The sequence below is a fragment of the Ascaphus truei genome, chromosome 4, assembly GCF_040206685.1.
Source record: "Ascaphus truei isolate aAscTru1 chromosome 4, aAscTru1.hap1, whole genome shotgun sequence".
NCBI lineage: Eukaryota > Metazoa > Chordata > Amphibia > Anura > Ascaphidae > Ascaphus > Ascaphus truei.
The window spans coordinates 217406934-217421444 of NC_134486.1; the positions used below are offsets into that span (position 1 = coordinate 217406934).

The following is a 14511-nucleotide window of genomic DNA, read 5'->3' on the forward strand; positions in this document are numbered from 1 at the left end:
TATATATATATATATATATATATATATATATATATATATATATATATATATATATATATATATATATATATATATATATATATATATATATATATATATATATATATATTACACCAACAACCCGTATACCCCCCTAACAGACCGTACATATATGCACAGCAATGATAATATAGGCCGGCGGTGGCCCTCGGGTGTTACCCGCAGGTGTCCCCACATACCTGCAGTACCAATTCTGTGCTTCCCCAAATAAATTTAAAAACACATACATACTTATTAAGAAATACACCCCCCCCCCCTTAACACATAGTATAGTAATGGGCACAATTACTATTATCCACAAATGGATAATAGTGCATTTGCCCATTTAAATTACATAAAGAACAATAAATACATATAGCACTCACCCTTGTCCGGCTGCCACGATGAAGGCCATCCTCATCTTCATCACCGTCCATGCCCCCTCCGATGCTGCAAAACATAAACAAGAATAAAAACAGCCAATGTAATCTCCCCTAACCCATTAATCACCATAGCGGTTAGTAACCGCTACGGTCATTAAGGGGTTAACCCACCTTCACCCACCACTCGGGAGGCCTAAATACCCTCCCCCACTACCCCCCCACCCCATGAGGCCTAACCACCCTTATCCAATACCCAGCTGGGAGGCCTACCCACATACCCTTGGGGCCAATACCCCCTTCCCCCACCCCCAGTACCCACAATAAAAACAATACACAGCCCCAGAATAAACATCATTATATTTATTAAATTCATAACCCACCCCCTGTGCCCCCCAATAAATACATGATTTATTATTTTACATACAGGGTTAATACCCCAGGCCCACGGGAGTCCCCGGTGGGCCTGACGGGTGTCCGTAGACCTCACAGTAGCCCAGCACCATGTTTCAAACAGGGTCTGAAGGCCTACGGGTGGTCCCCACCAGGTGCCGTGGTCCACCAGGTGGTCTCCGCGGGTCACCGTGGGCCACAATGGGGTCTCCACGGGTAGGCCCGCGTCTTTCTGGGGGGCCCCAGGTCAGACCCACAGGTGTCTGAGGGGCCTCGGATGGTTCCACGGGGGTCTGGTGGCCCTCGGGTGGTCCCTACGGGTCCGCGGTGCTCCCACAGATGTGGGGCCACCGGTTCTTCCCCGCAGGTGTCCCCCGTGGACCCGGCAGCCGTTTACCCGTGAGAAGTCCGAGGAAACCTCATGTGGTCTCCATAGGTCCCCCACAGACCTGAGGAAACAACCCTGTATGTAAAAAAATTAACCTGTCCTATACATTAAAAACATCAATACCCCCCCCCCCCAAACAAATACAGTACAATAATGTGCAAAATAACTATTATCCAGATATGGATAATAGATTATTTGCCCATTATTAAACACATTAACTAGCATAATAAAATAAATCAAGTTCTACTAACCTGATCAATATGAAGCCCCCTCCACAGCAAATTCAGTGTCCTCCGTTGCCAACAAAATACATAGACAATACATTGCAATTACATTCTGATATCAATTAACCCCTTAATCACCTTATCGGATAAAAACCGCAAAGGTAATTAAGGGGTTAAGCCACCCAGGGCCGAAACCCACCCTTCACCCATTCATTTGTACAGTGGCATCATGCAACTATATTATATATATATATATATATATATATAAGCTCCTTACCAGGCAGATCCAGAGTCCCAGTCCCACAAAGCAAGGAAGAGACAGCACACTCAGTTGTATAAAAAAGAAGTGTATTAGAAGAAAACAGGCACATTCACCGACATTTCGGTCCTAGAAACAGGACCTTTCTGGGACTCTGGATCTGCCTGGTAAGGAGCTTATTTATACTTACTGTTTGTATGGGATAAGCACCTACTTTTCTGCAATATGTGTGTGCCATCTGCCTTTTCTTTCTTTCTTTATACTATATATATATATATACTATATATATACACACATACATATACATACATATACACATGATTAACCAATATGCAAAGAAATGTTTAAGGGTTAACAAAAACATGCACAAATAAAAATACCACTTCTCCATATCAGGCACAGTAAAACAAAATCCTATTTCCTAATACAATCATTCTCTTCTTCCAATCAATATCATCAAATGTCAATCAAAACATTGAATTCACATTGTATACATGATGCATAAAATCTGTGCACCATGTACACTCTGCCAATCAATGTTAACAATAAAATATTCAAAACAAAATACAATGAAATCCAAACAAGTATACTATTTAAACCAAGCAAGGCAACCAAAATAAATTACCATTAATTAATCAAATCCCAAAACAATTAAAATACCATCCAAATCAATTACACAATTAACTCTTTTAATCGTTAATCAAACCGTTTCTCCAAAAAAGTTAACATCTGACAAAATAGTAGTACCAAAAAAAAACCACTATAAAAAAGCAAGCCTCACCCTGACCTAAAGTACAGCATACAACACCAAAAATTACATCTATCTAATTAAACATTACATTACACACATTTAAGAATAGCAGCATATCAAAATACATTTAAATAGTGCAAAACAAGCATTTCCAACCAAATCATTTTTTACCCTGTATGTATATATCGATAGAGACATACAGTTAAGTCCGGAAATAATTGGACACTGACGCAATTTTCATAATTTTGCCTCTGTACGCCACCACAATGGATTTGAAATGAAACAACCGAGATGCAATAGAAGTGCAGATTTTCAGCTTTAATTCACGGGGTTGAACAAAAATATTGTATGAAACGTTTAGGAATTGCCACCATTTTCATACACAGTCCCCTTATTTCAGGGGCTCAAATGTAATTGGACAAATTAACACAATAATAAATAAAATTTTCATTTTTAATACTTTGTCGAGTATCCTTTGCAGGCAATGACTGCTTGATGTCTGGAACGCATGTACATCACCAAACGCTGGGTTTCCTCCTTTATGATGCTTTGCCAGGCCTTTACTTCAGCTAAAAGACAAAAAAACAAGCGCAAAACGCAAATGGTGAAGTATATCAAAACATATTTAGTGTAAAAAAAGGGTAAGTATTCTGCGTACATCAAAAAATAGAACATAAGCATTTCGTGTATCAATACACGAGTTACCACACAGCTGGCATCAGGGTAGGCGATGGAAGGAGATTCCTCAGGTAGGTAGACCTCAGCACTCTCCAGATGTCGTCTGACTCCGTGGCTGCAGTTAGTCACCAGCGTCCAGGTTGTCTCCAAGTCACGTGTTGCAGGAACTCCGTTGCCGCCTCCGTGGTAGTGATGAAAAGTCCTTGCTCCAAAAGAACACACTATGTGGGCATTGGGACAAAGTTTCTAAGTCCACTCAACAGAGTATCAATGCTGACAGGATACAGTTGCGTGTTAGGCGTCTGTGCATGAAAGTCCGTTGGCTGACAGTGACGTTACGCTATGCGCATACGTGTGACATCACACAAGGGGCGTACCTCCAACTGGAGACACCCGAGCGGTATAACATAGGTACACGGCAGCAAAAAATGTAGCTTAATAACTATCCAACAAAATTGTTAAAGGATAAGAGTAATGGACATAAAAGGTACCAATAAAAGCAATAATCCTACGCGTTTCGTAGCTAAGTGCTACTTCTTCAGGGATAAATTCATTACCATTACCCATGAGCACTATATACAGACACATCCTCCCGTATTGGTCAGCTAATTAAGACCGGGACCCAATCAGGTGCACTGAAATAGTGACTAGGGTATTGTATTGAATTACATGGAAATACAATTTAATCAATAACATATCTTTATTAAAATACAAATAAAATCTGTGAAAAGAAAAGAGAAAAGACATAATATTAACTATACAAAATAAACAACTTGCTAAATGACAATAATAGATCGCTATGCTTGTTCAATGGAGCTAAATTGCCAAAAGGGTCAGGAATTATACCATTATTTCACATACAGTTTAATAAAAAGCCCAGACATCCAGGTCTTCGTTTAACCCTTTGGGGGCCATGCAATCTAATTTATGCGCTTGTTTTTTGTCTTTTGTCTCTAGTTCTTGGGAGTGCCGAGCCACTCCGTAACTCTAGCAGCATACGCAACACACCAACGGTTATGTATGGTTATATATCATTTTTGGTCACTTCCACAGTAGGGTTGTGCCTGAAACCATTGTATAAAGATATTACAAGAAGGAGGGTTTACACCAATTAGTGGTATTACTTTTAGACATTGATCTTCTAACACAATTGGGTTGTTTTTTGGGTTGCGCACCTATTTCCTTTTTTCACTTTACTTCAGCTGTCTTCAGTTGTTGTTTGTTCGTGGGTCTTTCTGCCTTAAGTTTTGTCATCAGCAAGTGAAATGCATGCTCGATCAGGTTGAGATCAGATGATTGACTCAGCCATTGCAGAATATTTCACTTCTTTGCCTTAAAAAAAACTCCTGGGTTGCTTTCGCAGTATGTTTTGGGTCATTATCTATCTGTAAAGTGAAGCGCCGTCCAATCAACTTTGCTGAATTTTTCTGAATCTGAGCAGACAATATATCCCTATACACTTCAGAATTCATCCGGCTGCTTTTGTCTTCTGTCACATCATCAATAAACACTGGTGACCCAGTGCCATTCTAAGCCATGCATGCCCATTCCATCACACTGCCTCCACCGTGTTTTACAGATGATGTGGTATGCTTTGGATCATGAGCCGTTCCAAGCCTTCTCCATACTTTTTTCTTCCCATCATTCTGGTACAGGTTGATCTTAGTTTCATCTGTCAAAAGAATGCTGTTCCAGAACTGGGCTGGCTTTTTTAGATATTGTTTGGCAAAGTCTAATCTGGCCTTTCTATTCTTGAGGCTTATGAATGGTTTGTACCTTGTGGTGAACCCTCTGTATTTGCTCTCATGAAGTCTTCTCTTTATGGTAGACACGGATAATCATATCCCTACCTCCTGGAGAGTGTTCTTCACTTGGCTGGATGTTGTGAAGGGGTTTTTCTTTACCCTGGAAAGGATCCTACGATCATCCACCACTGTTGTCTTCTGTGGACGTCCAGGCCTTTTTGTGTTGCAGAGCTCAACAGTGAGTTCTTTTTTTCTCAGAACGTACCAAACTGTGTATTTGGCCACTCCTAATGTTCCTGCTATCTCTCTGGTGGATTTTCTTTTTTTTTTTGCAGCCTAAGGATGCCATGTTTCACTTGCATTGCGAGCTCCTTTGACCGCATGTTGTGGGTTCACAGCAACAGCTTCCAAATGTGAATGCCACACCTGGAATCAACTCCAGACCTTTTACCTGCTTAATGAAATAACGAAGGAATAGCCCAAACCTGTCCATGAAACAGCTTTTGAGTCAATTGTCCAATTACTTTTGGTCCCTTGAAAAAGAGGGGGCTACATATTAAAGAGATGTAATTCCTAAACCCTTCCTCCAATTTGGATGTGAATACCCTCAAATTAAAGCTGATAGAGTGCACTTTAAGCCCATATTCATTATTTAACTGTAACTTGAATTTATTTTGGTACACAGCCAAAATAACAAAACTTGTATCAGTGTCCAATTATTTCCGGACCTAACTGTACATACATACATACAGTGGCAAGAAATGATAATAGAAAAAAATAGTATCACATATAATAAATTACAAAAAACAGTTAAAGTTAAAAAAAAAAAATTTCTTTTGTTAACTTACCATTAGCTGCCCCACTCACCGACTCCCGTTGAACACCAAGCTCTCGAACTAATCCACGCACAGCAACAGGAACCCATAAAATAAAAAACCATAAAAAATAAAGCAAGACTTTTTTTTCAAATCCAAAGTGTCAACGGGATCTTGATCTGTGTTCTTCCGTCTCCTTTCTTGTTCTTCTGGGGTCTTCTGGGATCTTCTGGGGGTCTTCTTACCGTCTGCTGCCACGCCCCGGTCCTCTTCTTCCTTTCGGAGGTCCCTCCTCCTCTGCGTCTGCCTTCAAAATGAGACGACATAGGCTTTTATAGGCCTATGACGTCACATTATCGTCATATGGTTCCCACGGCCCTGATTGGGTCGAGAAAACCATGTGATTTTGGGGGGGGGGGAATTAATTTGGATGACGTCATTTAAAGGCAATGACGCCAGCCAATCAGAGTGGCTGTGCTTAATTTGCCTTAAAGATGACGTCATGAAAAGAAAGATGGCCGCACTCACATGGTACGGTAGCAAATCAGAGCATGGGAAATACATCCCAACTCTGATTGGCTCTAGTACCATGTAACAGGCTTTAGTTGACGTCACATCTGTTCTCCCCAAAGCCTCTGTCACATGGTCTACTAGACCCAATCTTAAATGTGTGTAATGTCATTTTTAATTAGATAGATGTAATTTTTGGTGTTGTATGCACCAGGTCAGGGTGAGGCTTGCTTTTTTATAGTGGTTTTTTTTGGTACTACTATTTTGTCAGATGTTAACTTTTTTGGAGAATGGGTTTGTTTAACGATTAAAAGAGTTAATTGTGTAATTGATTTGGATGGTATTTTAATTTTTTGGGGATTTGATTAATTAATGGTAATTTATTTTGGTTGCCTTGCTTCATTTAAATAGTATACTTGTTTGGATTTCATTGTATTTTGTTTTGAATAGTTTATTGTTAACATTGATTGGCAGAGTGTACATGGTGCACAGATTTTATGCATCATGTATACAATATGAATTCAATGTTTTGATTGGAATTTGAGGATATTAATTGGAAGAAGAGAATGGTTGTATTAGGAAATAGGATTTTGTTATACTGTGCCTGATATGGAGAAGTGGTATTTTTATTTGTGCATGTTTTTGTTAACCCTTAAACAAGTCTTGTATATTGGTTAATCGTGTGTATATATGTGTATGTGTGTATATGTGTATATATATATATATATATATACATATATATATATACATATATATATATATACATATATATATATATATATATACATATATATATATACATATATATATATATACATATACAGTGTTCGACAAACCTATACATTTGCACGCCCCGGGCGAGTGGATTTAACCTTGTGGCGAGCTCCTATTGCACACGTGTAGTACTAGGTGGCGAGTAGATTTTTTTGTTCGGCGAGTGATTTGTCGACCACTGTATATATATTTTTTATATATGTAATGTACATACAATTATACATATATATATACAGTGGTCGACAAATCACTCGCCGAACAAAAAAATCTACTCGCCACCTAGTACTACACGTGTGCAATAGGAGCTCGCCACAAGGTTAAATCCACTCGCCCGGGGCGTGCAAATGTATAGGTTTGTCGAACACTGTATATATATATACATACACTTATTAAGGTTATGGTGGGTAAAAAAAAGTGAAGCAAGCCCAAGCCCTTGCTTAAAAGCTGTGTCTAAAGCAGCATGCATTAGCTAAGGGTTGCTCGTGTAATGTGAGCTTGAGATAAAAGGTGGCACTGTGTGCTCATTTGCATGTCATTTCCCAGAATCCCTTGCTGCAGTGGAAGTGCTGTGTGCTGGGTGACTGGGTGATAATGGTGAAAGACAGGGTTGCAGACCTGTCTAAGACATGCAAATGAATATACAGGAATATTTACAGTTGCTATATATATATATATATATATATATATATATATATATATATATATATATATATATATATATATATATATATCACAACAAAAAGAAAAAATGGCGCCAACCTAAACCACTAAATGAATATAAATGATGAAAAAAAACCCTATACTATACAAGGTGGAGAAACATAGTACAAACAATACACAAACATATAAAAATAACAGATGAAAAGTCCAGAAAAAATATATAAAAAAATATACAAATCCTAAAAAATGCTCCAATTGCTATCCAAAAGAGTCTCTGCAGTCCGATAGAAGGGAACACCACTTCCTTGAAGATATCTATAAAAACACAGAAAAAACAGGCGCACTCATAGCGTAAAAGGTATAACAATATATTTATGGAGTCAAGGATTTTAAAATGCACACTCACAAACGTAGCTTAATAAAAAGCATTTTTGAGTAAAACTCAGCCAGCCAGACGCAGGAACTCGGTAGCAGATGACTTTGGTATAGTGTCTGGTGTAGGTACACTGCAGCAGCCTCTATGGATACCTCCAGAGCCCGGGGAACACGAGGGACGCCGCCTTCCTCTCAATCCTGCGTCACACAGTGAGTACTCAGCTCCAGATACCGCGAGAACTCAGTGACGTCAGTGGATTCAACCGGAAAAAGTTCCCATGTATGCAACGAGTGGACAGCTGAGAGTAATACTTCCAAAAAACGCAATAAATTGCTGTAGCAAGCCAGTGAGTGGAAATATAATAAAACTGGGCAGTAAACCTCCACACAACACTCTCTACGCATTTCGTCTCAAAGAGACTTCATCAGGAAATAAAAGCATAGATAGGGGACATAGTTTTAAAGTAAGATGAACCAATCAGGGCAAAGAAGACTACTAATTGCTAATCAGGAACACACGGTCAATGTAAGGATAATATTAACCCCTATGTGTTCCAGAACACATATAGGCAAAGTGGACCAACAATACTAAAGAAAGTGACCAAATAAACAGATACATGTGATAACATACAATTAAACAAATTAAATTAAAATACATTTAAATACTACAACAAAATATAATATAACATCATACAACATAATATTGCATCATTGGCAAAATCATATAATAATATAATAAACAGATGTTAGTAGAGAGATAACATTGATCCTAGTGATTTAAATAAATGGGTCTCTACTAGATAATACATATACAGAGATAATGATACAGAGATTCAGAGAGGCCAAAGCACAAAAGACAATAGAGTGATGCGGGAGGGGGGGGAGGGGGAGGGGGAAGTGCAAGGGAAAGGTAGGGGAAGGCGGGAGGGGGGGGAGGGGAGGGAGACGAATTGGAGGGGGCTGAATAGGGGAGGAAAAGAAGTGAGGGAATGGACAAAATGGAGGAATGGACGGAGAAGGATTTTGGATCAATGGTGGTCACGCAAGCAGAGCTGATATAGCTATATACACAGTAAGATCTTATAATAGATATACCACATCTCAACCATTGTCAAAAAGGGAACAATCAACTATACCAGTGCGATAGTATGAATGTCACCACGGAGGGAACGAATTACATCGCTCAACCCAGACCTCCGTGAAAACACTACACCCCATCACAGGCATGAAAGGTGTCATTAAACTACTGTACTAATATCTATTGTGTCATTGAGACCCCCTGGACACAACGTACCAAGTACATATATCCAGTAGGTCTCCCTGACACACAGTTTCTATGTACTTGGTACGTTGTGTCCAGGGGGTCTCAATGACACAATAGATATTAGTACAGTAGTTTAATGACACCTTTCATGCCTGTGATGGGGTGTAGTGTTTCCTGATGAAGTCTCTTTGAGACGAAACGCGTAGAGAGTGTTGTGTGGAGGTTTACTGCCCAGTTTTATTATATTTCCACTCACTGGCTTGCTACAGCAATTTATTGCGTTTTTTTGAAGTATTACTCTCAGCTGTCCACTCGTTGCATACATGGGAACTTTCTCCGGTTGAATCCACTGACGTCACTGAGTTCTCGCGGTATCTGGAGCCGAGTACTCACTGTGTGACGCAGGATTGAGAGGAAGGCGGCGTCCCTCGTGTTCCCCGGGCTCCGGAGGTATCCATAGAGGCTGCTGCAGTGTACCTACACCGGACACTATACCAAAGTCATCTGCTACCGGGTTCCTGCGTCTGTCTGGCTGAGTTTTACTCAAAAATGTTTTTATTAAGCTACGTTTGTGAGTGTGCATTTTTAAATCCTTGACTCCATAAATATATTGTTATACCTTTTACGCTATGAGTGCGCCTGTTTTTTCTGTGTGTGTGTATATATATATATATATATATATATATATATATATATATATATATATATATATATATAATATAGTTGCATGATGAAGCCACTGTACAAATGAATGGGTGAAGGGTGGGTTTCGGCCCAGAGTGGCTTAACCCCTTAATTACCTTTGCGGTTATTATCCGATTAGGTGATTAAGGGGTTAATTGATATCAGACTGTAATTGCAATGTATTGGCTATGTATTTTGTTGGCAACGGAGGACATGGAATTTTCTGTGGAGGGGGCTTCATATTGATCAGGTTAGTAGAACTTGATTTATTTTATTATGCTAGTTAATGTGTTTAATAATGGGCAAATAATCTATTATACATATCTGGATAATAGTTATTTTGCACATTATTGTACTGTATTTGTTTGGGGGGAGGGGTATTGATGTATTTAATGTATAGGACAGGTTTATTTTTTTTACATACAGGTTTGTTTCCTCAGGTCTGCGGGGGACCTATGGAGACCACCTGAGGTCTCCTCGGACTTCTCACGGGTAAACGGTTGCCGGGTCCACGGGGGACACCTGCGGGGAAGAACCGGTGGCCCCACATCTGTGGGGGCACCGCAGACCTGTAGGGACCACCCGAGGGTCCCCAGGCCCCCGTGGGAACCACCCAAAGCCCCTCAGACACCTGTGGGTCTGACCCGGGGCCCCCCAGAAAGACGCGGGCCTACCCGTGGAGACCCCATTGTGGCCCACGGTGACCCGCGGAGACCCCCTGGTGGACCACGGCATCTGGTGGGGACCACCCGTAGGCCTCCAGACCCTGTTTGAAACATGGTGCTGGGCTACTGTGAGGTCTACGGACACTCGTCAGGCCCACCGGGGACTCCCGTGGGCCTGGGGTATTAACCCTGTATGGAAAATAATAAATCATGTATTTATGGGGGGGCACATGGGGTGGGTTATGTATTTAATAAATATAATGATGTTTATTGTGAGACTGTGTATTGTTTTTATTGTGGGTACTGAGGGTGGGGGAAGGGAGTATCGGCCCCAAGGGTATGTGGGTAGGCCTCCCGGCTAGGTATTGGGTGAAGGTGATCAGGCCTCACGGGGTGGGGGGGGTAGTGGGGGAGGGTATGTAGGCCTCCCGAGTGGTGGGTGAGGGTGGGTTAACCCCTTAATGACTGTAGCGGTTACTAACCGCTATGGTGATTAAGGGGTTAGGGGACATTACATTGGCTGTTTTTATTCTTGTTTATGTTTTGCAGCATCGGAGGGGGCATGGACGGTGATGAAGATGAGGATGGCCTTCATCGTGGCAGCCAAACATGGGTGAGTGCTATATGTATTTATTGTATTTATTGTTCTTTATGTATTTTAAATGGGCAAATTCACTATTATCCATATGTGGATAATAGTAATTTTGAACATTACTATACTGTATGTGTTAAGGGGGGTGTATTTATTGAAAAGTATTTATGTGTTGTTAATATTTTAGGGGGCACAGAATTGGTACTGCAGGCCTGCGGGGAACACCCGAGGGCCACCGCCGGCCTATAGTATCATTGCTGTGCATCCCAAAAATATAATATATGTAATGGGGGTATAGGGGTTGTTGGGGGCACAGGGAGTGTATGTTGTTTATTGCAATGTTTATTGCAGGCAATTGTCACCAATAAACATGCTATTATGCCTTAAACCCTTCATTGCCTTAGTGTCTATCCGCTATGGTAATGAAGCAGCATTAATGTATTTTAATAATATTGTGCGGGAGCAGGGGGTCCCCTGAGCTGAATCGCATTGATTTGTGGCTCAGGGACCCCCTGCTTCCCGAGTTACAGGCCCCGGTATGGGGCATCGGTGCCAGTGTCAACGCCATCTTTATAGCGGGCACGTCGCGTATGGGATGCTATAAAGATGGCGGCGACACTGGCACCCGATGACCCATACCGGGGCCTGTAACTTGGGAAGCAGGGGGTCCCTGATCCACAAATCAATGCAGTTCAGCTCAGGGGACCCCCTGCTCCCGTACACTATTATTAAAAATACATTAATGCTGCTTCATTACCATAGCAGATAGCCGCAAAGGTAAGGAATGATTGTTTATTGATATGGGTGTTTTATTCATAGTGTAGATGTGAAGAGGGTCTCCGGCGCTGAACCGCTTTGGTTTTAGGTCCGGGGACCCCCTGCTTCCCGAGATACAGGCCCCTTTATGGGGTGCCGGTATCCCTCTGCTTTGTTTACATTCCGCAGTCACGTGACCGGGACATTTAAATGCAGAGGGATACCGGCACCTCATAAAGGGGCCTGTATATCGGGAAGCAGGGGGTCCCCGTACCTGAAACCAATGTGGTTCAGCTCCGGAGACCCCCTGCACATTTACACTATGAATAAAAATTGATTTTAAATATTTTTTATTTTGCCGTAGTTTGCGCAGAGAGAGCGGTGGATCTCTCTCTGCTGCAGACACATCTCGGCAGGGGACGGCGTATCGCCAGGTTATGAGCAGACAGACTGTCTCGCCACCGGCTACTCGGCGTGTTGCTTTCGCAGTGATTCGCCAGGGATTCGGCCCTTCCTGAATACTGAATACCGAGAGTGCTTTTTCGGTGCTTACTGCATCGAGCCCAAAGTCCTGAATAAGGATGGACATGAATCACAGTCATTTCCTATATATATATAAATATATATATATATATATATATATATATATATATATATATATATATGTATATATATACACACACACAGTGGTTGACAAATCACCAAAAAATCTACTCGCCACACAAAAAAATCTACTCGCCACCTAGTACCAACGTGTGCTGCTTGGGCCAATAGGAGCTCGCCACGATGTTAAATCCACTCGCCCGGGGCGAGCAAATGTATATGTAGCCTGGAGCTCCCGTGGCTCCTGGAGACCCCCTTCCCCTGGTGCAGCGCGGTCGCGGGTGCCGACAGACCCGACGGCTGCTTCCAAGGGTGGGGGCTGGAGCAGGGAGCAGCGCGGCTTTCCCCGCATGCGGCCGGTTGCCGGGGACGCGATCGGGCCGTTGCTAAGGCCGCGGTCACGTCTCTAAGGTCCCGGCGGCCGGTGAAGCAGGGTGCCGCCATTGCGATGCGGGTTGCGCATGCTCAGGGACCCGATAGCGCGGAAGGCCCCCAGAGAAGTCACGCGAGAGTAGGGAGAGCCCAGGGGAGGTTGAGGCAGCCCAGGACAGCTTGCACAGGCGCAGGAGAGGTAGGGAAAAGCCCGCGAAGCCCTAGCCTACCAGGGAAGGCTCTGAGCTGGGACTACATATCCCAAGAGCCTTTGCATGCCCCATGTGACACCAGGGAGCCAATAGGGCTTAAGCTGTCCCTGGAAAAGAGATACATTTGGCGGGCTTGGAGCACGTCAGGGAGCAGTCAGAGACCGGAGCAGCCCAGGGAAGGAGGTAGGGTACAGGAGTCCTGGACTCACTGTACTAGGCCAGCACCCCCAGGGTCTGAGGTAGCTGAGTATCCTCTGAGAGAGAGTGTTGCCAGGGACTGCTCTAGAGAGAGGGAACCTGTCACTCAGGTTAGTCCGTTGGAGCAGGGCAGCTGTGAGGGAAGGAAGGGCGCAGGGAGCGAGTACAGCTCCTGCAGCCCTATAGGTACCCACACCCCGGGTAGGCCCCAACCCCCACTAGGGTAGTGGGTAATTGCTGAGGGAGGCCCAAGATAGGGACGCTGCCCTTAGTTTAGAGTGCTGCCTTATCAGAGTCACAGCGGTCAGTGCTGTGAGGTCTGACAGGCAGGCACCTTGTTGCGCAGCACATTGGCTGCCAACATCCAGTGGGTCACAGCTTGTTGCTGCAGGCGCTAGAATTAGTGAGGCTTAGGGGACTTAGAGAGTTAGGGGAGTGGGACAGGTCATTAACCCCTGTAGGCCCCTAGGAGTTTCCCCAAAGCCACTACAGGTTGCTGTGCTATAGGGACGGCCTATAGTGTAGCACGTGCCACTTAGACTAGATAGGGACACAGCGGCTGCTGCTGTTCCTGTTGAAGCGGTTCGGACCCACGTTGGGGTCCGCAGAGACTATTCCGGAGTGGGACCGCCCTGACGGTCCACGTGCAAGGAGTTCGGTTGGAGGATCAGAAGGAGGCATCGCCCGACTGATCCTTTGTGAAGCGTTGCTGACCCGAGCACCGGAGTGCTCGGCAGGTATCACACATTCCTAAGTGCACCACCGGGCCCTTAGCTTAACTAGTGACTGCGCAGTCACCCATTGACTCTCTGCAAGAGTGCGGGACATTGGGTGGGGTTCTTTGGATACTGGGTGGGATCACCTGGTGTTGGGGAAGCGTCCTGCGAGACATCACGGTTAGTGTCTCCTCGTGAGAGGGACACAGGTTATTATCAATGTGAGGTGTCATATGCATGTTAGTAAAAGGTTATGGTTAATATACATGCTGTCTATCTGATTATTGTGTGTTGTCCTGCGAGGAATCACTCCCCCTCTGGTGGGAGCCATCGCAGGTGGAGGCGCTGCATCTATTGTAAGTGGTTGTCCCTAGTAGTATAATTGCCCCAGGTTCCCCGTGGTGGAAGCTCAGCCCTCCTGTGAGCCAACAGGTATAGCACCAAATACCGAGTAACAATATATGTTCCTGCACCCACAC

General features: G+C 43.3%; 1 long non-coding RNA gene across 1 annotated transcript in view; it reads right to left on the minus strand.

Moving 5' to 3' along the window:
* Window positions 1-14511, minus strand: part of LOC142492046 (uncharacterized) — a 94394-nt gene that overhangs the window by 18437 nt on the left and 61446 nt on the right. The gene's annotated exons all lie outside the window — the stretch shown is intronic.